This window comes from Pelophylax lessonae (assembly GCF_965119305.1).
Source record: "Pelophylax lessonae genome assembly, chromosome: 1".
NCBI classification, from domain to species: domain Eukaryota; kingdom Metazoa; phylum Chordata; class Amphibia; order Anura; family Ranidae; genus Pelophylax; species Pelophylax lessonae.
Genome location: NC_138768.1, coordinates 719,100,632 through 719,127,892, shown reverse-complemented (window position 1 = coordinate 719,127,892; position 27,261 = coordinate 719,100,632). Strand labels below are relative to the sequence as shown.

At 46.9% G+C, this 27,261-nt stretch overlaps 1 protein-coding gene across 2 annotated transcripts in view; it reads right to left on the bottom strand.

Annotated features, from left to right (window-relative positions):
* Nucleotides 1-27,261, bottom strand: part of SNX25 (sorting nexin 25) — a 368,398-nt gene that overhangs the window by 285,497 nt on the left and 55,640 nt on the right. The window lies entirely within an intron of this gene.

Genomic DNA, 27,261 nt, shown 5'->3' with positions numbered 1-27,261 from the left:
GAGATAGTAGGTTTAGGAGATATTCACCCTGGATGCAGCCAGTTACGCCGCTGACACATGCACTCTGAAGGTCCATCATACCTTTCCGGACCTTGAGAGCTTTGTGCCGGAAAAAGAGTACTCCCTTGCGCATGCCCGGGAGTGATGTCATCGTGGCTCCGGCCAATCACATAACCGGAGAGCGCTAACCTGTTCGAAAGACCTGGGGAAGAGGTCAGCCATCTCAGCAGTGACAGCGCAACAATGAAAGGATTCGTTCCAAGGGGAGTATTTAATAATGTGCTAGTATGTGATGCAAACAAGCACATTATGCCATTACCTTGCAGGTGTTTTTTTATACCTTTTTTTTTTTTTACACAACAGCTGCGGTTTACTACCACTTTGAAGAGTGCCTTGACTACATAAAAAAAAAAAAAAGGAAGGAAGTTAAGGAACACTGATCTAGTTTACAGAGAATTGCCTTTCTCAAACTCATTTTTGCTTGCTTGTACCAGGGTTTGAGATTGACATTTTTAAGCCAGGCAACAAACATTTTCTACATAGTTTCATTTTTAAAGATTAAAAAAAGGATGCTTAAAAAAAAAAAAAAAAAAAAAAAAAAAAAGAAATTCAGGGGTAAAAAAAAAAAAAAATAATAACAATAATAAACCTACATACTCCCCTACAGTATATGGCTGCAGTCAGAGTCTGAGGTGGATTCGGCTGCCGCAGACGAGAGTCAGCTCACTGGATCTGCGTCCACGCATGCTCTAATAGTGAGGATGAGTCGTCCTCTGCAGCCGCGCATGAAAAAGCACTGGTGGAGGCCCTGTTTGTATCAGTGTGGGAAACTTTAAAGTTGGAGGAGGACTCCGCTATTGCTGAGTCGACTACACCGATGCAATTTGGCACCCGCAAATCTTCCAAGGTGAACAAAGTGTTTCCCTTTCCTGCCTATTTGGACGAGATTGTCACTAGTCAGTGGGGTTCCCTGAAATGCATGGTTGGTATACCGAAGCGTTTTGCTAGAAAATATCCCTTTGAGGAGTCTCATCTAGAGAAACTGACGGTTCCACCATTGGTGGACTCTCAGGTTTCCAGGCTAAATAAGGCCACACTTTTGACAGTGGAAGATTCCCCAACTTTTAGGGACCCCGTGCACAAAAGAGCTGAGGCTCTGGTACGGTACCTCTTCACCATGGCCGGTTAAATTTTAAGGCCGGTGTTTGCCATCACCTTGGTATCCCAGACCTTAACGGAATGTGCTAAGATTTTGCGCCAGGATCTGGAGGGGAGTCCACACCCTTCTGAGCTGGCAGATCAGTTGATCCAAGGATTACAGTATATTTGTGATGCATCCCTGGATGGAGTGCCCTTGGCCGGCAGGGTTTCTGTGACGGTGGTGATCCTTCGCCGCATGATCTGGTTGAAGTACTGACCAGGCTTATAAAAAGGTATTGACTGATCTTCCTTTTGTAGGTGACCGTCTGCTCGGTGCCTCTATGAAACAGATTATTAAAGGTCTAATGGGAGGTAAGAGTACACTACGTCCGCAGGCTGCTAAGGGCAAGGAACCTCGACGTAAGCAGGGGCCCTTTTTTTGGCTCACCAGCGGCGCTTTCGTCTGGCTGGCTTGCAAGAAAAGGGCTCGAGATCCACCCGTAACTTTGCGGGAGGCTCCAAGAGACCCTGGAATAAGTCCAAAGCTGGCGCTTCTGGTTCCGCAGACAAGCCTTCCCCAGCCTGAAAGGGCGCCTTCACCCGCGTCTAGAGTAGGGGGGACGTCTTCTCTTCCGGATCCATGGTCCTTGCTCATTCAAGACAAATTGGTCCACGCACTGGTTAGGTTACAAGATCGAGTTTCGGTCCTTGCCTGTGGCAAGGTTCTTCCCTTCCAACTTACACCTGTCTCCAGAGCGGCTACAGGGTCTCTACAGAGCAGTGCAAGACCTGTTAGCACAAGGGGTTCTTGTGCTGGTTCCAGAGTCGGAACGCTTCCAAGGTTTTTATTCAAATCTGTTTACAGTTCCCGGGAAGGAAGGCAAGGTTCGTCCGATCTTGGATCTCAAGGCTCTGAACCACTTTGTGCGGGTTTAGAAATTTCGGATTCCATTCGCACAGTAGTAGCTTTCCTGCCTCTATCGATCTCAAGAATGCTTGCCTTCATATTCTAATATATGTTGGGCATCAGCGTTTTCTTCGTTTTGCCATGGCCCACTTTCAATTCGTGACATTACCCTTTGGTCTCGCTTCAGCTCCTCAAGTGTTCTCAACAGTGCCATCTTAAGAGCATTAAAGGGCCCTGGGCAGTGCAATCACCCACGAGAATAAAAATGCAAGTAGGGTATGTATACCAGAGACAAAACTATAATCCTTCCACTTTACAAATCACTGGTCTGGCCCCATCTGGAGTATTCTGTCCAGTTCTGGTCACCAGTCCTCAGAAGGGATGTGTTTGAGCTGGAGAGAGTAGGAGAAGGGCAACAAAACTTATTAGGGGATTAGAGGACCTTAATTACAAAGAACGTTGAGAAGTGCTCAACTTATTCTCCCTGGAGAAGAGACGCCTGAGAGGGGACATGATAGCACTTTACAAATACCTCAACGGTGATCAGAGCATAGAAAATAAACTATTCAGTCGCAAGGAATGTATGAGAACACAAGGCCATACAATGAGATTAGAGGAGAAGCATTTTAACCTCAGGCTACCAGGGGGTTCTTTACAGTAAGGGCTACAAGACTGTGGAATTCTCTACCACAAATGGTAGTAACTGCAGGGAGTATGACTACTTTTAAAAGACTCTTGGACATGCATCTCAAGGATAAAAGCATTCAGGGGTTTGGGAAATGATCACACCTACACAGGTTGAACTGGATGGATTATTGTCTTTATTCAACCTCAACTACTATGCAACTATGCAAGTCCCCCTTCTGCTCCAAGTCAGAGAACTGAACGATCACATTGCTGCTGACCAATGATCAGTGAGCAGTCACTGGCTCTCTGCACTGCCCCTCTAGCGTTCATTGTGTAGGGGGGGGGGGGGGGAGCAGCTGGCTCAGGCTCTCAGCTCAGAGAGATACAACCCAAGACTGGTGGGGCTCTGTGATGTCGGCCCGCTGTCAGCTGATTTTGGGTCACAGAAGTGCATAGTAAGTTCACCCCTGTGACCCGCAAGAGAAGTATGACCAAACAAGCTTTGGACATATGATTAAAATGTGTAGTGCGCTAAGACTTCTACTGAGACAGTAGAAGTCCGCTCGGAGGAAACGCGCCGTCACTAACTACATCCGCGGTCCGAACTGCAGGCGGCCACGGATCTACAGGGTTCCAGCAAGCTTATTATATTGTCTTAACTGTAAGTGCATCTTTGAGTATCAGCAATAAAAGTTATAAGGATAATGCACTATTAGTCCCCCCTTGTCTATTTTTGGGAAATCACCTGTGAACACCTGGATGATGTTTCACTTCCAAGGGACAACAGGGAGCCGCAAGCTTGGGGGACGGTCATTACCATTGAGCTGAAAGATATCCAGAGGTTATCCATACACCTTAAGTTTTATGTCATCTGGTAAGAGTTTATCTACTCTCAAACCGGCCATGAGGTGGGCAGAGCTGGGCTATCTATATCACTGCACGCATATTTTTGTTTGGAGATATATTGCACCTTATTTTTCACCCGTCTGGTAAGGGGAATACCTGCACTTTAACAAGCACCTTGAAACACCTTTCCCTCATTCGTTTTCATTGAAATCACTTGTTTGGTATTGGGATCTCTTCATTCAAGGACTTATGTGAACTGTTGCATATATGGACCTTTTATGAATTTCATGGACTTTTATGTTTTATATCTCATCCTATTAATGACATTGGTGTTACTATTGTTCACATATTTATGTTTATAAGTTTCACAGAATTAGCGCACTACACATTTTAATCATTTGTACACTTAATTATCTTCACTGGGTAATCGGATTTTAGTTGCAGCTTTTTCATCGATTTATTTATCAGCGCTCCCTTTATACATACCAAAGCTTTGGACATAGTTCTCTTTTAAAGTTACACTAATGTCAGGTCTGAAAAAACAATTTTATTCAAGTACGTTTTCCTAATTTAAAAAACGTACTTTCTTTTGGACTTAGCCCTCTCTTTGATTGCTGCCATGATCTGAATTCCTGTGAGAGGGTGGCTACGTTTGTTCTCCATGGTCACACTGCCACCCTCTTGCTTGTTCCTGACATACATGAACTAAGGGCTGCAGATTACGGAATAAGGAAGGTGCAGCGTGCATAGAGCAGTGTATATGACCACAACTAATGGGATCTGCTAAACAAATAAAAAATGTGTGGGGTTGGGGGGTGGGGGGGGTGCAGGCACTTTCGGAAGATGTTACAAGAAAGCAAAAAAACAAGAATTACATGAAAAACGGATTACAGGGGTATTGCCTAGTAGATGTGTGTGAATTATTTTTGGAGAATAAGGAGATCATTCAGTGTCATCTTGAAGCAACTCTGTTGCCACCCAAAGTGCCCATAACTATATACCTGAAACAAATTAAGTTAATGACCCTCCTGCAATGACAAATGTCACTTTGTTGAAGATAAATATCCAGCTGAAGTCTTCTACAGAAACATACATGTCCAGGAATGCCGACTTCCTATTGCCTCGCAGTACTGGGTGGTTATTACCATAGAGATCAGCATCACAAAAGGACACACTAGTGTCCAGGAGACCAACATAGAAGTATTGGTTATTAAAGCGGAGTTCCGGGCACAGATGTCATTTTTCAATAAAGCATACCCCCGGGACAGTCAGGGCTAGCACATTCCACAATGGCTAGCCTCTGATCTGTCCCGGTTCGCACTTACCTTTTAGAAGAAATACTTACTTATAAAATTTCTTCCACAGCGTTTCCATCTCTCTTGTGGGCAGCTGAAGCCGGCGCGGTCCTCTTCTGCGTCTTCTTCCGCGTCTTCTCCCAGAATGCGCCGCACCGGCCCACGCAGAATGCGCCGCACCGGCATGCCCAGAAGCTGTTTAGCAGGGGAATGCGGCGTCGCCCGGAAATGACGTGCGGGCCGGTGCCGTCGCATTGATTCCTGGGAGCTATGACGTTCAGCTCCCAGGAATCATCGCGAGGCAGGAAGTGACGGGGTGAGCCGCGGCTCCGAGGGAGGAAGTACCCTGAGGTGAGTATTTACGATCTACAATTACAAGGTGAGTTTTAAAAAAAAAAAAAAAACCTAACTATCCAATTCCTTTTCAGGTTATCCAGAACTAGCGGACGGGCACAAAAAAAAAAACATCGATTTTGTGCCCGGAACTCCGCTTTAAGGAGGAATTCAGCTGGCATTTACTCTGGACTGCGGTGGCATATGGCACTTGGAGAGGCAAGTACAGTGGCACAGTGGTGTAGTGGTTAGCACTTTCACCTAGCAGCAAGAGGGTCGCTTGTTCGAATCCCAACCACGACACTACCTGCCTAAAGTTTGCATGTTCTCCCTGTGCCTGCGTGGGTTTCCTCCGGGTACTCCGGTTTCCTCCCACACTCCAAAGACATGCTGGTAGGTTAATTGGATCCTGTATAAAAAAAAAAAAAAAAAAAAATTGGCCCTACTGTGTATGTATGTGAGTTAGGGACCTTAGATTGTAAGCTCCTTGAGGGCAGGGACTGATGTGAATGTACAATGTATATGTAAAGCGCTGCGTAAATTGACAGCGCTATACAAGTACCTGAAATAATAATAAATAAATATTTACTTTCTTCTTTACAGGTACATCCTGATATCCTTAAGGTCCGGTTCACACTTATGCGATGCGGGAAGGCTGCGAATCCGCAGCCTGTTCCCGCATCGCACACGCACCCCCGGCAGTTCACACTGCCATATGCGATACGCTGGGGGTGTCAATGTAATCTTAACGACACCCCCAGTTTGATCGCATATCGCAGTGCGATCTTGCAGTTCGAACAGGATCGGATCGCATCGCACAAGTGTGAACCGCTGTGCGATCCGATCCTGATGCGGCTGCAAAAAAGGGTCCAGTGCGTGTTTGCTGCGGGTGCGGTGCGAATTTAGCCATACAAAGTGTATGGCTAAACTCGCACCGCACAGCCGATCGCATGTAATGAAGGAGCAGTGCGCTCCGACATTACATGCGAACCCCGCACTCGCATAAGTGTGAACCGGGGCTAAAGGTTACTTTTCAGTTTAGCTACAGGGTCTCTCAAGTTGAACTCTGGGAAAACAGCTAAACACACGCACATTAAATACATATAAGGAAGTGGATTTATCAACCAAGTTTTGCAGTACTGTCTATCCAGTTCTGATGCCGAGGTTGGCTTCACAATGTTCTGTGCTGAAGAAAAAAGTACTGTGCGGAGTGCGGTCACCACTGCAAAGTAGTAGTGTGAGCGCACAACACACAAGGTGTCAGCAGTTCTAAAAGATGCCATACACAGCTTTAATTTCCACTGATGCATGCCAATTTGGCTGAATATCAAGCCATGTGTGGACCTGTTGATACCACCTCGCTTGATAAACTTTGCAAACTGGAGGCACTGGGTGGAAAATTATCAGCAAAACAGTAACTGCATCCAATCAGCTGTAGTCAACAGTCAAGTATTTTGACAGTCAGGGGTGCCAGCTGTCAGAATACAAAAGCCAGCAGGGAAGATTTCTCGGTCCATGCTGCTTTGCATGGATAAAAGGGACGTTTGTGCTTTCTTTCGTTCAGACCTCTAGCCTAACTTTACTGAGAATTAGTCCGTACAGAATGCAAAAAACAGCCTCCTTTTCTCCAAGAAAAACACACAAAGCTGTGGGCAGATTTCAACATTTTGTACATCAGGAGCCAACATGAATAGTCAGCAGATGGTGAAAAGATGTTTCATACATAAAATAAATAAATCCGGTAAATCAGGCATTTCTAGAACATTTAAAAAAGATTAGAAAATCCAATGTGAGGAGGCAAATCATGATGTGGTACTATGAAGGGATCCCCAACAACCCCAACTAAAGATTGCAGGGCTTCCTTCCTGCCAACAGTCTTAAATGCTTGAAGCACTGAAGACTGACCATGAAAATACAGGTCCTTCTAAAGGATAATTGTAAGCCTCACACGAATACCTCAATGTACAAATGACCCAGCAAATGCAATGTATGGATAATTTGCTCTGTTTTGCAAAAAAAAAAAAAAAAAAGGGGGGGTTGACTACTTGATGTAGTATATAGAAGGATTCACATATAGTGGGAAAAAATGTTTTTGATCCCCTGCAGACTTTGTACGTTTTCCCACTTACAAAGAAATGAAGGGTCTATAATTCTTGTCATAGTCATATTTTAAAATGATAGAGAGAGTATCAACCAAAAATCCAGAAAAAACAGGATACAAATGTTAGAAATTGAGTTGCAGTTCAGTGAATAAAAGTATTTGATCCCCAAGCAGAACATGATTACTTGATGGAGAACCCCTTCTTGGTGCAGGAGTTGTAGTTGATGACCAGGTTTGCACACATCCCAGTAGGGATTTTGTTCCACTCTTCTTTAGCCCACGTTTACATTGGTTTGTTTTGACATGCAAATTTGACATGTCAAATCACATTTCAAATCAGAGCCAATTTCCAGCAATGGCACTGTCCGAATTGGTGCGACGCCACAGATTCCCAAATGTAGTTTCTGCACTACATCTGGCAACTTCAGGGGGGGCAATTTTCAATAGACCTCTGTGCAGGAACCCGCACAGATGTCTGAAATCACAACCGAAGTCGGACTTAAAATGCCGGTCTGAAATCGTGCAAGTTCAGCTGAACACATACGATTTTAAACCAGCCTCAGTGTGAACCTAAGCTACAAGATCTTCTCTGAATCCTTAAGGCAGGGGTCTTCAAACTATGGCCCTCCAGTTGTTCAGGAACTACAATTCCCATCATGCCTAGTCATGTCTGTGAATCTCAGAGTTTTACAATGCCTCATGGGATGTGTAGTTCTGCAACAGCTGGAGGGCCGTCGTTTGAGGATCCCTGCCTTAAGGTTTCTTGGCATTCGCTTGGCAACTTGAAGTTTCAGCTCCCTCTGTAGATTTTCTATAGGATTAATGTCGGGAGACTGGCTAAGCCACTCCATGACCTCAATGTGCTTCCTGAGCCACTACTTTGTTGCCTTGTGGGTATGTTTTGGGTCATTGTCATGCTGGAAGACCCATCAGCAACCCATTATTAGTGTTCTGGCTGAGGGAAGAAGGTTCTCATCCAAGATTTTACTATACATGGTCCTGTCCATTGGCCCCTCAATACGGCAAAGTTGGCCTGAACCTTTAGCAGAGAAACAGTCCAAGTATAAGGTTTCAACCTCCGTGCTTGACTGTAGGGATGGTGTTTTTATGGTCATAGTCAGCATTTTTCTTCCTTCAAACACTGCAAGTCGAGTTAATCCCAAAGAGCTAAATTTTGGTTTCATCTGACCACAGCGCTTTCTCCTAATCCTTTTCTGAATCATTTAGACATTCATTGGCAAACATCAGACGAGCCTGTAATGGCACTTTTCCACTGCAAGTACCGGCTAGTACCGGCTCGGCTCTACTCGGCCCTGCTTGGCCCAGTTTGCTTTTCCACTGCGGTACCGCATGGTATAGTGTCGGAACAGTTCGGTACGGTACGGTATAGGTTTGCTTTTCCATTAAAGTAGTACTAAAGTTAAGTGGGTGGGATAACAACGGGGTGGGTGTGATTCTCTGACCAATCAGTGGCTAGTAGTGACTGCATGCAAAGCATTGTGGGATATGGTACCAGTTTGGTACCTGTTGGAACCACAATCGAGTAGGTACTGTTTTTTCAGAGCCGTACCGTACCGTACCGTTCGGTTCCATGCAGTGGAAAAGCAAACCTATACCGTACCGTACCGAACCGTTCCGACCCTATACCATGCGGTACCGCAGTGGAAAAGCACAAAAGCGTGCCGAACTGGTACGGTTCCATGCAGTGGAAAAGCGCCATATATGTGCTTTCTTGAGGAGCGGGACCTTGCGGGTGCTGCAGAATGTCCATCCATGGCAGCGTATTGTTACCAATGGTTTGTTTGGGGACTGTGGTCCCAACTGCCTTCGAAATCATTCACAAGCTCCTCCTGTGTAGTTCTGGGCTGAACTCTCCCTTTTCTCATGATCATCCTTACCCCATGAGGCGAAATCTTGCATGAAGCTCCAGACTGATGATCATTTTCTTCTTCTTGTATTTGCAAATAATCACTCCAACAGTTGACTCCTTCGCACCAAGATTCTTGCTGATGGTCTTGTAGCCCATTCCAAACTTGTGCAGGTCTACAATCTTGTCCCTACCGCCCTTTGACTACGCTTTCGTCTTGCCCATGATGGTGGGTATAATCGAAAGAAAGATTCTAGGGACAGGTGTCCTTTATATACAACAAGTTGTCGTTAGGAGCACCTTCTTATATTGACAGGACTAATCTGTGTACCACATGAGCACATACTGTAGCCAGTCTTTGGGAGCCAAAATTATTGTTGGTTAGTAGGAGATCAAATACTTATTTTATTTATATTTTGTTTATAACCTTTGTATCATGTTTTTTTTCTGGATTTTTGGATATTCTACATCGATCATTTAAAACACACCTATGATAATTATAGACCCTTAATTTGTTTCTAAGTGAGCAAACTTACAAAATCTGCAGGGGATCAAATAATTAATTTTCCCCACTGTAGTTTCAAAGAAATTCTTTATTAAAAAAAAATAAAAAAAAACACACAATAGAGCCAGGCACTCTGGTTTCATAAGACAATGTAAAAATCAGAGTAATGGAGTTCAGTTTAAAACTGGCCTACATCACAGGAAGGAACATTCATCTACTACTGCAGCATCACTTCCTCAACATCAGCAATGTGCAACTCCTAATCTTTTTCCTCACTGGCAATTGAGATTCTGCAGTATTTTGGCTAGTAAGGGGCACCAATGAAGGAGCATGTCAGGTTCAGATGTCACCACCCCACGTCTCCATCTCGGCCAATTAAAAAACAGCATGTATTCGTAAAAAAAAAAAAAAAAAAAAAAAACACACGCCAAGTGCGTGACCTCCTATGTTCACTATGCAGACGGGTAGGCTGCTTGGCGCAGGACCCGGAAGACCACAGCAAGCTGAACCAATGTAACTATGCAAAAAAGATCATACCTGGAGCTCAGCTTTTATGAAATCTAGGAAATGTAGGACTGTGAGACCTCGCGCTTGTGGTGTGTGAATTAATAAATACAATAAATATGGTGTGTTCAATTATATTAGCTGCCTGCTGCAAGAAAAAAGTGCTAGTGCTTTTTTTAGAAGTGTTGGTCAGTGTTTGCAGCGCTGCTAAAATTAGCTATATTCAATAATTAAGTATAAAATATTCTGTGCAAATCAAGTGCAATAAATCAGTGGTTCTCAATTCCGGTCCTCGGGACCCACTAACAGGCCAGATTTTAAGTATTACCTTGGGGAGATGCAGACTAGAATACTGCAATCACAGAGCAGCAAATGGGATCACCTGTGATGTAATTTAGTTATCTTGCAAACCTGGCCTGTTGGTGGGTCCCGAGGACCGGAGTTGAGAACCACTGCAATAAATAACATAAGAAAAATTGATAATGTGCAAAACATATGCTGTGCAAAAACTGTGCTGAAAAAGCAATGATTAGATCATATTATAAAGTGCAAACTCAGTGCATCATGAATGTCCATACAACAGTCCTTCAATGGGAAAACAATGCTTGGTGCTTGTTCCGTGCTGCTTGTGGGGTTCCCCCCTTTGTAGGTCTACTTACCACAATGTGGTTTGGCAAAAGCAGGGAATGCTGGCAATGAATTCCTTGTACTCCTTAGGGGCTGTTGTGTAGATGTCGGAAGCGATCCTTTACCGGTATTCAGTAATCCCAGGTATCCTCATGAAAACAAAAGCTCATCATAGTGAAGATCGTTTTTAAAATTTCATTTATTGAGGTATATACAGTGGGAATACTCAGTATTCCCACTGTATATACCTCAATAAATGAAATTTTAAAAAACGATCTTCACTATGATGAGCTTTTGTTTTCATGAGGATACCTGGGATTACTGAATACCGGTAAAGGATCGCTTCCGACATCTACACAACAGCCCCTAAGGAGTACAAGGAATTCATTGCCAGCATTCCCTGCTTTTGCCAAACCACATTGTGGTAAGTAGACCTACAAAGGGGGGAACCCCACAAGCAGCACGGAACAAGCACCAAGCATTGTTTTCCCATTGAAGGACTGTTGTATGGACATTCATGATGCACTGAGTTTGCACTTTATAATATGATCTAATCATTGCTTTTTCAGCACAGTTTTTGCACAGCATATGTTTTGCACATTATCAATTTTTCTTATGTTATTTATTGCACTTGATTTGCACAGAATATTTTATACTTATTTTATGAAATCTGTCTCACAATGCTCCCTAAATAAATAAACCTAATAGTTTACTTTTTCAGGGTAAGAACAGGCGCCAGGTCATCATGGCGACTAGAAACTGCATCCTGGCGCCTGGGCTTTTGACATAGGCGTGCTGGGTGTGCCTGGGAACAACCTAATCACCCGGCGTGCATTAGCTCAGTGTCTTGCAGGCTGCAGCTGTCAGGGCTGAGCTGTGAGTCGGGAATGGAAGAGGAGAGAAGTGGGATCTGCTCCACTTCCCGCCTGTGTGGGAAATTTGAAATGCAGCAGCGCTACATCTTGAGCATAATGACCATGTCTGAAAATTCGGAAACCAGCCTTGGGAGAACTGTGACTGAACTCACTGTGCATTGGTGCCGCTGTGCTTGGGATGCCCTTGGGGGAGAGTCTAGGGAGTTCCACTACTGCTGAAGGGTTCAGCTATCCCCCATTTCCGCTCCCTCTTCCGTCTACATGACATGGTACATAGGTCAGACCAGGGAACAGTATTTATCACAGTGCTGGAGGTTAGCACAAACCCAAAACTTCACACGTGTATCTGCATTAGAAAAGGATGTATTGTATAGATAGGATAACAACGCTGAGGGATATCTAGGTTCTATGGGTGAAAAAGTAGTGACTGGGGATATCCTGCATAGTCATAGTATTAGAGGTATCAGGGGCATAGAAGGGTCACAGCGAGGGGCAAAAGGGTAGGGTCACATTGTGGTTGCTACGCAGGAAATGGGTAGAAAGGTCGCCAGTTATCGGGGTGAGGTGTAGAGGGGTCACACTTCTGGGGGTATGTTGGGGGTTTTGCTCCCTTTTGCCATACAACAAAAGGAAACAAAACAAATGTCTCTGAAGGGCTGTCCAGGAGATGACCAAACAAATGTTTTTTGTTGGACCCTGCATTACAAATAAGAGTCACCAAATGTTCTTCCATGATGTCCCAATCTTATCTTAAAGGATAAAAAAAAAAAAAAAAAAAAAAAAGAAAACTGAAAAAAAAGGGATGATAATGTCTATGTAAATGCAGCACGATAAAGACAAGCACATAAATAAGGAACACTAATTTATATGCACTGACCTTTAAAAAATGAAGCCCAGGTGCATGCGCCAAAAATGCTGGGAAAGGCATTGTTGCCGCCAACTACTACTAGAAGTACTACAAATACACAATCCATAAATATCTACATTCCTTGACTGGATTAAAAGACATTTTATACCAGCCGTTTTCAAGGAATCATTTAAAGAGAAAAAAAAAAAAAATCTTATTTTCCACAAGGTTACCATGGAGATCTATTCCTATTGCACAGATAGATGGAGGCAATTAATGTCATAACTTTTTCTTTAGGAGCACTGGAGTAGAGGTCACAGACAGATCGGAGAAAGTAGGACATGGAGGAAGACACCCCTAATCCCTCTACTACAAAATAGGAATATCCCGGACTTTCTTGCATTACAAATCATCATCTGTACAGAATCAAGTTTGGGAAAATCAATTTAAACAGCCATTCCTAGATTTAATCCCTTAGAGAGTGCTGAAAGGAGTATGCACATCAATACAAACACGCGTAGGAGTTCAGTCTGATGTCAGGTCTGGATTGTTTCTGTGACCCGTGCTCCAATTAGTGCAGTCGTGTCTGGGATTTGAGGCTCATTAAAGGGCAGTAAGAAAGAGCATGTCATTAGGCTTTTCCTACCACCCTCCTTGCTCCTTGGGTTCCCCTGAGTACGTCAGACAGTGGTGGAAACTGCTTGTCACATAAATACCGGGCAATATAAAGACGCAGGAAAAAAAATTAAATAGAGAACCGAACTCCAAATCAAACTCCTTAACCGCTTGCCGACCGCCGCAAGTAGATTTACTGCGGCGGTCAGCCCCGGCCAGGAAGAGTGACGTTAATTAACGTCACTAGCCTGGGAGGGTCTGGGGAGCGAGCGCGCGCCCGCAGAGGCGCGCTCCTGCTCCCGCGCGGTCACGGACCCCCCCCCCCCCCCGCGCGTGTGACTGGCGGACCCGATGTCCGCCGGTCACTCGGCGATTGTCGGGGGAGAGGGAGAAAGTCAGGCGGCTTGTGTAAACAAGCCACCTGTCATTCTCCTCGGTGTAAAAACACTGATCACACGGATCTACTATGTAGATCCGTTGATCAGTGTCCTTACAGCTCAAGCCACAGCCAATCACAGTAGAAAGCACGCCCTAGGGACACACACAGCCCCTCCCTCCCAAATAAAGTTAACCCCTTCACTACCAGTGTATTTTTACAGTAACAGTGCATATATATAGCACTGATTACTGTAGAAATGTCACTGGTAACCCCAAAAGTGTCAAAAATGTCAGTCAAAGGTCCGATCTGTCCACCGCAATGTCGCAGTACCGCAAAAAAAAAAAAAAAAAAAAAAAAAATCGCAGATCGCCGCCATTACGCGTTAAAAAAAACAAAACAACAAAAATGACAAAAACTTTCCCTTTGTTAGTAAACGCGATAACTTTTGCGCAAACCAATAAAAATACGCTTTTTGCGATTTTTTTTACCAAACATAGGTAGGATAAAACAAATTGGAAGAAAATGTTAAAAAATTTTGATTTTTACATTTTTTTGGGGGGGAATTTCATATAAAAAAAATTTGAAAAATATTGTTATTTTTGCAAAATTTACGCTCTTTTTTTGTTTATAGCGCAAAAAGTAAAAAGCGCACAGGTGATCAAATACCACCAAAAGAAAGCTCTGTTTGTGGGAAAAAAAGGACATCAAATTCGTTTAGGTACAGCGTCGCACGGCCACGCAATTGTCCTTTAAAATCACGCAGTGCCGAATCGCAAAATACCCCCTGGTCGTTTAGCAGCCAAATCCTCCGGGGCTTAAGTGGTTAAAGTGGTTCTAAAGGTTTAAAGTTATTGTAGTCTTTTTTTTTTTTTTTTTTTAGTAAATAAACATGTTATACTTGCCTAATCTATGAAGTTAGCTTTGCACAGTGCAGCCCGGATCCTCCTCTTCTCGGGTCCCTCTTTGGCTTTCCTGGCCCCTCCCTCCTGTTGAGTGCCCCCACAACAAGCAGCTTGCTATGGGGGCACCTGAGCCAAGTCACAGCTCCCTGTGTCCATTCAGACACAAAGCCATGACCCGAACCCGCCCCCCTCTCCGATTGGCTGAATGATTTTGATTGACAGCAGCAGGAGCCAATCGCACCACGCTGCTGTCTCAGCCAATGAGGAGGGGAGTCCCAGGCAACTTAGACACTCCTGCAACATCGCTGGATAAAGACGGCTCAGGTAAGTATTAGGGGGGCTGCACACAGGTTTTTTTTTTAATCTTCTTGCATCGAATGCATGAAGATACAAAAAACCTTCTGCCTTTACAATCACTTTAAGGTTTCTGTGCCGATTGAAAAGACCTTGCAAGTCCCCTACCCTTCTGGTTGTCGTGACAGCTAATAGGAAGGGTAGTTTTAGGGACAAAAGAACTTAAAGGGAACCTCCTCTATAGGTTCAAAAGGGCTTCTAGATAACACCTCTTGAACTCTAGTCAGGTCCCAAGGAGGGAACTTGTCTCTAGTGACAGGGGTAGCTCTATCCTTGGCCATCAAAAATCTTCTAACTAAAAGTTCTTTTGAAAGTCTCACATCTAGAAAAACTAAGTGAGCTACTATTTGCCCCCGAAGGGTGTTAACCACCACACCCGTCTCTGCCCCATCTGGTAGGAAATCCAAGATTATGGGGACAGAGGCGTTAGAAATTTGCTTCTGGCTACACCAAGTACAAAATGTCTTACAAACTTTTAAGTATATTTTCCTCATTACTGGTTTTCTGCTCGGGAGGAGTGTGTCTATCACTCGGTCTGAGCAGCCCTTTAATCTAAGGATCTGGTGCTCACTAACCAGGCCGTCAACTGGAAGAATTCCAGCCTGGGGTGCCAAACTGGTCCCTGCAATAGCAGGTCTGGGAGGTGCTACCGATAACGTTTTCAGGTTTGCAAACCACGCCCTCTTTGGCCACCAAGCGCAATCAGGAGGAGACGAAGAAGTAAACTTCTGTAAAACTTGAGGTATACGAGTTTGAGGGGGAAAGACATAGGCTAACTCCAACTGCCATGTCTGGGCCAGAGCATCCAGGCCCAACATCCCTCTTTCCCGCAAAAGGGAAAATAATCTCTTTACCTTTCTGTTTTGTAGGCTGGCAAATAGGTCTACTTCTGGGCAGCCGAATTTTTGGACTAATGTCTGAAATACCTTGGGATTAAGCTCCCATTCTCCTTGTCTTATTGGCTGGCAACTGATGAAATCTGCTTCCCAGTTGCTTTCCCCTTTTATGTGAATGATCAACAGGGAGAACACTCCTAGGATTTAGGATTAGTATTTCCTGGGCTAGTACCAACAGGGGTCTGGACCTGGTAGCCCCTTGGTGATTCAGGTGAGCTACTGTTGTAGCATTGTTGGAGCAGACCTGAATTTCAATACCTGAAATGAAACTCTGGAAGGCTCTTAGGGCTTCGCCCACTGCTCTGAGTTCTCTGAAGTTGGAGGAGGCCTGGGCTACTTTCTTGTCCCAGATGCCCTGGGCTCCCTCTAGATGAGCCCCCCACCCACAGGTGCTTGCGCCTGTGATGAGCTTCAGAGGGCTCCACTGAACCAAAGATCTGCCCTCTAAATTGCTTTTGTTATTGACCACCAATCCAAGGAGGTTTTTACCCGAGGGGTGAGGATTACATTTTCATCCAGGGACTCGACCTTTTTGTCCCAGGAGGAAAAGGTGGAAGAATTGAAGGTCTCTTGAGTTTAGCTGCGCCCAAACTACTGCTGGGATGCTGGCTGACATAAGCCCCAGAACTCTCAGGATCTCTCTCCTGGAGCACGAGGGGGTGATCATCAACCCTCTTACTGAAGAGACTACCCTTTCCACCCTTTCCCTTGGAAGGAAAAGACTTTGTACCCATGAATCAATCCGGTACCCTAAGTAGGTCTGAACCTGGGCGGGCTCCAGGGATGACATTCCCATGTTGATTAACCAGCCTAGCATTTGCCGGACTGTTAATACCTTCTGGGTGTTTGATGTCACTTGGTCTGCTGACAGACCAAAAATCAATAGATCGTCCAGGTAAGGGATCAAAGCTTTTCCCTGGAGATGAAGATGGGCCACTGCCTCTGCCAGGATCTTGGTAAAAATCCTTGGACTGGCTGCTAGACCAAAAGGGAGTGCTCTGAACTGCCAAAGTGCAGTCCCTTCCTCGGTGACCACCGTAAATCTCAGAAAGGCCTGGTGTTCCGGATGAATTGGAACATGCAGGTAGGCATCCCTGAGATCCAGAGTAGTCAAACACATCTTTCAACAGGTTTTTGCAGACTGTATAGATACCTTTCATTGAAAACCTCTTGTACTCTAGGAACTTGTTTAAGTTTAAGGTTTATGAGAAGGCAGTATTTTCCCGAGGGCTTGGGTACTAAGAACACATGGGAGTAAAAGCCTTGGTAAAGCAGATTTTCTGGTACGGGAATGAAATAGTTGTTCTGTCAGTTCTTGAATCCCATACAAAAGGGCTCTTCTTTTTAGTACATCCTTTGGAGGATGAGTTAAAGTCATTTCTAGTGGGGGTATGGATGAAATTCTAGGCGGTAGCCTTCCAGAATGAGGTGATAAATGTATGGACTGACTGAAATTTCCTCCCATTGGGAAATCAAATGAGACAGTCTGCCCCCCACTTGGACCCTGGTGTCACTTCGTATTTTTGGCGCTTGAGCTTGGAGAGGGGAAGAGCAAATTACTTCTTTGCTTACCTCTACCAAAGCCCCACTTCTTTATTGGGTACTTTTTTGGCTCTGTTGACTTCGCCCCGAGGGGGGGGGGGGGGGGAGACGAAAAAATGTCCTATATCTCTCCCTTTTGAGCTTTCTAGGAAAAGTCCTCCCTTTCTCAGAGGACCTGGACAATACTTCACCCAGGTCTGAGCCAAACAGTAAGGACCCTTCAAAAAGGTAGCCCACAGAGCATGACCTTTGAAGTAAAGTTGCCTTCCCAAGGTTAAACTCAAATGGCTCTCCTAGCTGAATTAATGAGAGCTCCGGTCTTAGCTGAGGCTATTACTGACTCGAATGCTGCATCGGCCAAGTAGGCGACAGCTTTCCCTATAACTGAAAGGGAATCCAGCAGGTCCTGGGACTTATTTCCCTGCGAAAGGTGTTTTGTAAGCCTTTCTATCCAGAAATTTGCATTCCTAGCCACGCAGGTTGCAGCCAGTGCTGGAGCCATAGTGGATGAGTTGGCATCCCAGGCTTTCTTTAAACAGATGTTCTGACTTACGGTCCATGGTCAAGAGGGGTCAGACCTCTTAGTCACTTGAGCCAGGGAGGTGTCCAATTTTGGAATTTTTGCAGCTCTTCCTCCTTAGAGGTGAATCTTCTTTTCCATGTCTTTGGTCTAACCAAACCTCTTTCAGGAAACTGCCATTCTTAAAGAATTAAATCTTTCAAGGATTGGTGAACAGGAAATACTTTGGACTGGTTTTTAACCAGTCCTTTATACATCTTAGCCTGTGCAGAGGTCTCCTTGGGGGGGGGGGGGGGTTCTGGGATTTCTTCTGTAGCATAAACAGCTTGAAGAAGGGGTCCCCCCAGAATTTTCCAGACCAAACAAATTTCTGTTCAATTTGGTCTCCTCTGCCTCACTATCTGGATCCACATCAACCTCCTCCCCAGCTCGACTTTCTGCATTCCCTAGGTCCTCCTTTTCCCCCTTGCTTGAGCAGGGGGGAGACCCAGTGAACCAGGCAGAAAAGCAGATGGGCCTGCCTTGGAAAGTAAACATTCCTGAGAAGAAGGGCCCTCTTTAGTGGTTAGCTCACCCGGCTCTGTTACCTGAGGGGAAGCTACAGAGGTGCGGAAGGACTGGATAGTGGCTAGCATTTCCTCCTACATAGACTTAAGGAAATTTTTCAACAACCCTGAGGCCTCTTTCCCAGCCAGTTTGTTAATACACCTGTAACAAAAGAGCTTGGTGTGAGATCTGGGCAGTCTCTCCCCACAATTACCACATTTTTTAGAGGAACTAGTGCTAGCGGATACCGGGGTGCTTTATCAGAGGCCTCCTGGGTTCCACCTGGGGATTCTGCAAGAGAAGGGGAGGTAAACACAAGATCACTCATCCTGCCCCATAGTAACTTGGCTACAGGCCCTGCTGGGGAGAGCATGGGAACAACCAGGGACTAAGCCTGACACTGGTATCAGCCCCAATCGGGAAAGAAAGTGGCACTTACCGGGCTCCGATCTGTCCTTGCCTGCAGTCACCTGAAACAACCTTCCCTCCTCCTCCATGAGGTGGGTTGCGGCAGGTTTCAGGTCTTTGGCAGCTTTCCGGCTTCTTTCAGCCGGAGAGTCTGCCTTACCGCCACCATGTGGGTCCGGCGTCTCCTCCGTGCTAGATTCCCACTTCTGGGTCGCGCTGCACATGCTCCGCCTTTCCTGCACGGTTTTAAAGCGCTGTCTGATAGTTTTTTCTAATTCCAGCTGAATGCGAATTCCGACTGAATGGCAGGGAGTACCAGAGGAGACCCCTGCTAAAGAGAAGGCCACAGGCTCTGGAGGGACCACCATTGTGACCGACTGCCTGTATCCTGGGGTGACCTGTGAGAAGCCTAAAAGGCGTGCAGGTAGAGTGTGGCCCTCACCGGCGTTGTTGAACCTGCCGCACAGGGGGACCATCCAACACAGAGTCTTCAGGTCAGAGACAAAAAAATAAATGTTTTGCTGTAGGAGAAACAATACTGAGGGACAAAGGGAAGGGTGGGGCCTTTTAACAGCTGTAAACTGATTGTGTTTCCTGTAGGGTGGAGCCTCTCATCTCTCATGCGTTGCCATCCTGCATGATGAGAGGAAAAAAATTAACATTTATCTACCCTGCATGAAATGCTGCTTTAGGTTCTGCAACGCCATCCATTATTATTATTATTTAGGATTTTTATAGCTCTGACAGTTTATGCAGCGCTTTACAACTTAAGGGTAGACCGTACAAACACAATACACTTTACTACAGTAGAATTTAGAGGGCCCTGCTCGTTAGAGCTTACAATCTAAGAGATGCAATTAACCACTTGCCTACTGGGCACTTTAACCCCTTCCTGCCAAGGCCAATGTCTAGCTTTCACACTTTGAATGGCAATAACGTACCCAAACTTATCAATTTTCTTGAGACAGATAAGCTTTCTTTTGGTGGTATTTAATTCGCACTGGGGGTCTTTTTTTTTTTTTTTGCTAAACAAAAAAATAAATAAATAATAAAAAAAAAAAAAAAAAGTTTTAGCTTCGGTTATAAGGTTTTGTAAATAACGGAATTTTTGTAAAATCTTACCTGTAAAATTCCTTTCTTTGAGTCCTCCGACAGTCGCCGCCTCTTCATATTCGTCACAATGGGGGGTAATTGACCTTTGCTCCGTAGGAGTAGCTAGGCAACAGAATATGTCAATATTAAAGCTTTTAACATATCCCACCCCCAGGGGGTGGTCCCCTCAGTCAATACCCTCCTACTTCCTGTATCCATACCTCAGTTTCAGTGGAATAACAGTAGAGTACATAACCAAACCCCAAAAGAGGGGCGGGGGCGGCGACTGTCGGAGGACTCAGAGAAAGGAATTTTACAGGTAAGATTTTACAAAAATTCCGTTTTCTCTTACGTCCTCCGACAGTCGCCGCCTCTTCATATTCGTCACAATGGGGACGTCCCAAAGCAGTGCAAACATGAGGGGTGGGAAACGCAGCCGCGCCCAAGGCAACGCAGTCTCCACATCAGAGAAAGGAACCTTACCAAAGGAAGGAAACCAGCTGGGAAGCATGAAAAAAAACTTGCTCAACAGGAGCAACAACCCAGGAAAAAACAAATAACCTAGGGAGAAAAAACATATCCCAACAGCCAAGGGTCCAAAACAAAGGACCCTAAGGAACCGCCGCACTAAGAACCTTGCGGCCAAAGGAAGCATCTGCCGATGCCTGAACATCCACCTTGTAGAATTTTGTGAATGTGTGAACGGTTGACCAAGTCGCCGCCTTACACACCTGGGCCACAGAAGCCCCATGACAGGCCCAAGACGTACTCAGAGATCTGGTAGAGTGCGCCTTCACAGGCATAGGAGGAACTTTCCCCTTCAAAGCATAGGCCTGTTCAACAGTCTGTCTGATCCATTTGGCGATGGTAGAAGCAGACGCCGCCATGTCCTTCCGAGGTCCCTCAGGAAGGACAAACAAAGAATCCGACTTGCGAAAAGATTCAGTAGCTTTTAGGTAAACCCTAAGCGCCCGAACATCCAAGGAATGCAAATCCACCTCCTTCGGATGTTTAGGCTTCGCGCAGAGCGAAGGCAAGACAATGTCCTCATTGAGGTGAAAATCCGAAATCCTCTTCGGAAGAAAAGAAGGGTTAGGTCGCAAGACCACCTTATCCAAGTGAATGACCAGATACGGAGACCTGCAGGACAAAGCTGCCAGCTCCGACACTCTGCGAGCCGAAGTGATCGCCACCAAAAAGGCGACCTTCTTGGACAACATGGACAAAGATCTTCCTGATCTGTTCGAAAGGAGCACGTTGCAACACGGACAGAACAAGGTTCAAGTCCCAAGGAGGCAGAGGTTCCCTCCTAGGAGGGACCAAGTGCCGCACCCCCTGAACAAAAGTGCTAACCAAGGGGTTAGATGCCACAGGACGTTGAAAAAGAACGGCCAGCGCAGAAATCTGACCCTTGATCGTAGCCAGCGCCAAACGCTGGTCAACACCCGTTTGAAGGAAGGACAACACCCTAGACACCGAGTATGTGCAAGGGGAATACCCCCTGGACTCACACCAGGCAAAATAGGCCTTCCAAGTACGGTAATAGACCTTCCCCGAGGAAGACTTCCTTGCGTTGATCAAAGTGTGAATGACCTCAGGGGAGAGACCCCTATCCCTCAGGACCTCGGTTTCAACAGCCAGGCCGTCAAAGCCAGCGACTGTAAAGCAGGATGGAATATCGGTCCTTGAGACAGGAGATCTTCTCGCAGAGGCAGACGCCACGGAGCGTCGACCGCCATATTCACAAGGTCTGCGTACCAGGACCAGCGAGGCCAGTCCGGCGCCACAAGAATCACCGTGTGCGGTTCCGAGGTCAACCTGCGAAGGAACCTGGACAGCAGTTGAATCGGTGGAAATGCATACATCAGTCGATACCGATGCCACGGAGCTACCAACGCGTCTGCCGCGTCTGCCCGAGGATCGCGCGTCCTTGCCACGAACCTTTCCACCTTGGTGTTCAGACGAGACGCAAACAGGTCTACCTCCGGAAGACCCCACTTCGCGCACAACATCTGGAAGACATCCGGGTGGAGGGACCATTCCCCCTGGTCCAGGGACTGGCGACTCAGATAATCCGCCTGCCAGTTCTCCACCCCCGGAATGTGAACCGCCGATATCGCCGGGACGTGTGTCTCGGCCCAAGACAGAATGTCGGCCACCTCCCGAGCCGCTCGGGCACTCCTGGTGCCCCCTTGGTGGTTGATGTAGGCCACCGCCGTGGCATTGTCCGTCTGCACCCGAACCGGACGGCCCTGCAGCCTGTCTGTCCAACGTCGAAGGCAGAGATTTATCGCTCGCAATTCCAGAATGTTGATCGGAAGGGAGGATTCCTCCTCCGACCAAGTTCCCTGGGCGGACAGAACGCCCAGAACACCACCCTAGCCCGACAGGCTGGCATCCGTGGTGACCACCGTCCATGAAAGAGGACGAAAAGACTTGCCCCCCGACACTGCCGGGGACTGGAGCCACCACAGAAGATCCCTTCTGGTGCGATGGCTCAACGAAATCTGGAGATCCAGAGATTGCGGGCGCCCGTCCCACCTGGACAGGATCTCCGCTTGGAGACCCCGCGTGTGACACTGGGCGAAGGGGATCGCCTCGAAGGTCGAGACCATCAATCCCAGACATCGCATGCACGTCCGGAGGGACGAGCACGGAATGTCCCTGAGGGACCTGACCTCCTCCTGAGTCCTGAGTTTGTCGTCCGGTAGGAAGACCTTCGCCTGGACCGAGTCCAGAATCATTCCCAGGTAGGGAAGACGAACCGACGGACACAGCGTCGATTTTGGAAAATTTATCGTCCAACCAAACTCCTGCAGAGTCTGTATCGTGACGGACAGGTCCTTCACCAGACCCTGGCTGGTCGCAGACCGAACTAGAATGTCATCCAGATACCCCAGGACCGAGATGCCCTGGGTTCTCAACAAGGCCAGAACCGGTGCAAGCACCTTGGTGAACACCCGTGGAGCCGAAGCGAGACCAAAAGGCAGCGCCACGAATTGGTAATGATCCTCCGCAATGGCGAATCGAAGGTACCTCTGGTGACCCCCGAAAATCGGGATGTGAAGGTACGCATCCTTCATGTCGATGGAAGCCATGAATTCCCCTGGAAATAGGGCAGCCACCACCGACCGCAGGGATTCCATGCGGAACTTGCGAACCCGCACAAAGCGGTTCAGAGCCTTTAAGTCCAGAACTGGACACACCTTGCCCTCCTTCCTGGGCACAGTGAACAGATTGGAATAGAACCCCCGAAATCTGTCCCGATGAGGCACCGGGACCACCACTCCCTGAGCCCGCAGGTCCCGCACCGCCAGGTGCAGATCCCGCAAATGCTCCGGAGACAGTTGAAGATTTGAGGGAAAAAATCTGCTCTCCGGCCGAGAGAGAAACTCGATCTTGTAACCAGACCGAACGATTTCCTGAACCCACCTGTCCCGAACACGGGCCAGCCAGGGCTGAAGAAAACCGAGCAAGCGTCCCCCCCACCCCAGAACTGGGTGAGGGCGCCCCTTCAGGCCGCATTGTTATGGGCAGCGGATCCGGACTGGCCGGACTTCTGCTTACCTGTCCACGGCTTCTTTTGGGAGCCTTGACCTTTGAAAGGCTTGCCCTTATAGTGCGACCGAAAGGCACGAAAGGACCCCTGAGAGGGCCGAAAAGAAGCCTGCTTATTACCAGTAGCAGCCTTAGCCTTGTGGAATTGGGGCAAGAGCGTGCTCTTACCACCCGTGATCCCCTTTATCAGTGTATCCAAGGAATCGCCAAAAAGGCGAGATCCATTATAGGGTAGATTAGCTAAGGTTTTGCGCGAAGATTGGTCCACAGACCAACACTTCAGCCAAATCAGGCGGCGAGACAACACTGCCACACTGTGTACACGTGCAGCCAATGGTACTATATCCAAGTCCGCATCACACAAATACATGACACCCTGATGGATTTGATCCACCATATCCAGAGTCGCCGGTGGGGCAGAGTCAGCCACCAGGACGCGCCGAAGCACCTGCGTCCAATTCGCGACAGCCTGAGCTGCCATAAGTGAAGCAAAAATAGCTTTTAGCATAGAACCGGTAACCGAATAAGTATGACGGGCAAGAGACTCCAGCCTCCTGTCTGTTGCATCCCGGAACACCGGGGTATCCTCAGCAGGGATCGCAGTGGACTTATTCAAAACCGCCACCGCGTGATCCACCGGAGGCGGCACACACCAACGTTCATCAGTAGCGGGTGTGAAAGGATAACGCAGCTTGAACCTACTTGGTACAGCAAAAGGCTTGCGTAAATTGCGCCATTGTTCACTAACAGCGCGCTGAAAATCTTCAGTGCAAGGAAAAACCTGCGATGTCTTGCGTCTTCGCTGCGTCCCATAAGAGGCCAGGACAGCAGGAGGACATGGTTCATCCTGCAAACGCAGTGTTTGTTTGATAGAAGCAACCAAGTCATCCATGAGTGCAAGCTCTTCAGACGAGCCAGGGGGAGAATTATCAACCCCTTCAACCTCAGCCTCCACCTCAGACCCCACAAGATCCAGGGAGGAACGGGACCCCGATAAGGAGACCCCAGCCACAGCAGCCCCATCGCCCTCTGAATCAGAGGAAATTGAAACTCTGGGCCGTTTTGTGGATTGAGCAGCCACAAGCATTTGCACCTGAGCAGCAAGGTTAGCCACAACAGTAGCCAAATCACCCCCTGGGGGGGAAACAGCAGCCCCTTGGCCTCCCACCAGAGTGAGAGGAAATTTGCTTTCCTGAGAATCCATGCCCCCAAAAGTTTGCAGAAGAATAAAGGGTAACTGCCCCTTTAAAAGCGCGGCGAGCGCAGCCCACCGCACTCGCACACCAGCACAAAGCCGACCCCCACAGGGAAAAGTACAAACTCAGGCAAGGATAACAGGGATAGAGGAGATAAAACCTGGAGAGACCACCGCTGCTGCTGCCTCGATCGGTGCGCCCAGGGAAAAGGAAGTGATGTAACACAGGGCGCTCTGTTAAAGCCTATGGAAGGCTACAGAAAAATGGCCGCCCGCAGTGCTAGCATGAGGCCGGAGCGATCGCCGCTAAAATGGCGGCGCTTGGCGCCGAAAACGCCGCTCCCCACACACAGTGAAAACCACAGTACACGTGCAGTATAATAAAACAATGGCGGACCGCAGCAGCGGTCGCCGCAAGTGTGCATAACACAATCCAATCATGCCCCGCAGCACACAGCCTGTCACACAGTTAAAAAACAGCACACAGTCTGACACAGAAACAGTGCAGCATAGCCCCCCTCCTTGCAGCCCACAGAATGCAGCCAAGACAGATAGGGAGTCCTTTAGTGTGAACAGAGGCAGGGTTACACAGTCCCAGACTGACACCCCCCAAACAGACAAGTCCCCACAAAGATGCACTTACCTCCTAAATGGCGTGGGGAACCCGCACAAGCGATCAAGCCACTGCACATGGGACAGGTAGAGTCGCAGTCAGGACGCAGGAGAACTGCGGTGCGAAACCGCATGGCATCCAGTGAGGTAGCCACCTCACCATAGCATCCCTGCAGCGAACAGGGATGGGTCGTTCACTGTGCCAGGAAAAATACCTGACTGAACGCTCGATGGCAGGCTGGGAAGCCACTGACCCACAACCTGCGACCAGGGGGGCCAGCCCGAGACCCAGCCCGCATGATCCTCTTCATCAGAAGACCTAACTAATGCTGACAAAAGTAACAGCTAAGTAAAGAGAGAAAAAAACTCAAACAAAATCAAAAAAGAAGAGAAAGGCTGAGACAAAATGCCCCAGCATAGAGACATCCAGCTACTCCTGACAAGCTAGACAATGAAACTGAGGTATGGATACAGGAAGTAGGAGGGTATTGACTGAGGGGACCACCCCCTGGGGGTGGGATATGTTAAAAGCTTTAATATTGACATATTCTGTTGCCTAGCTACTCCTACGGAGCAAAGGTCAATTACCCCCCATTGTGACGAATATGAAGAGGCGGCGACTGTCGGAGGACGTAAGAGAAAACACATTTTCTGCTGCACTGATGAGGCATGGATAGGCAGCACTGATAATCTGGGACACTGATGATTAGTGCCCTGATGATCAATGTAGATGCCCCCTGTGTGGATTTGCCAGTTTTTGGCTCTAGTCTCCTCACGCGCTGTTAGCGTGAGGAGAGGATTGCCAACAACAGGCAAATCCAGTTTACACTGATCAGCTGTGAATGGCTCTTTACCTTGATCTATGATCAGCTGTGTCCTAAAGATCGCAGCAATCACAGCCGATACACCACAGGGAACGTGCAGGAAGCAGGAGGATGTCATAGGATGCCCTCGGAAGCATGGGAGGATGTCATAGGATGCCCTCCAGGCAATGTGCAACCACTCTGTAGCCATCATTTGGCTATAGCGTGGTCATCAAAGCTTAGTAAAAAAAAAAAAAAAAAAAAAAAAAAAAAAAAAAACAGTTTCTTTACAGCTTCAGTTACACACCTGTAATGAAATATGTCCCACTGCTGGATTCTGCAGGAATCCTCACTGCAGGGCTGTCCTGTCCTTCTGCTACTGCAGGGTTTTAACAGCTTCAGGTCCTCAGGCTTAGCTGCACTAAAGATGGTCCGATGAGGACAAACCCCCCCTCCTGACCGCTCCTTCATTTAGAAAAACTTTCACTGCTTATCTTGCCACCTGTAACCAGATCTATTCAACCCCCCCAGTGAATAGGGAAGAGAACCCGAGGATGTCATGTCACCAGCCAGAAGACTGTTGCACCACCACTTAAGTACCAGAAGGTTTTACCCCCTTAATGATCAGGCCATCTTTTGCGATACAGCACTGTCTTTTTTTATTTGACAATTGCGCGGTCGTGCGATGATGTACCCAAATAAAATTGATGTCCTTTTTCCCCACAAATAGAACTTTCATTTGGTGGTATTTTGAGTTTTTTATTTTTTACGCTATAAAACAAAAAAAAGAAAATATTTTTTACTTTCTGCTATCAAACATTCCCAATAAAAAAAAAAAAAAAAAAAATTTACTAAAATAAAAAAAAATAGATTTTATTCAATTTTTAATTTAATTTATTTTTTACTAGTAATGACGGCGATCAGCGATTTTTTGCGGGACATCAACATTGCGGCGGACAGATCAGACACCTGATACTTTTGAGGGAACCACTGACACTAATACAGTAATCTGCACTAAAAATTTGCAAGGTTACTGTACTACTGACACTGGCAGGGAATGGGGTTAACACCAGGGACGATCAAAGGGTTAACTGTGCTCCTAGGGAGTGCTTTCTAACTGTATTGGGGTTGTACTCACTGGAGAAAAACACAGAAACCCGTGTTCCTAAACAGCAGGAACACAGGATCCATGTGTTCATCACTGACAGAACAGCGGTCTGCCTTCTTTACGTAGGCCGACTGTCGTTCTGTCTCCATGGGGAGCGATTCCCCGGCAGACAATGCTTCCGCTGGACCCGCTGAGTTGCTCCCACTCTGGCAAATCCACGAGTGTGCACGCCTCCAGCGCCGCGCATGCGCCCCCAC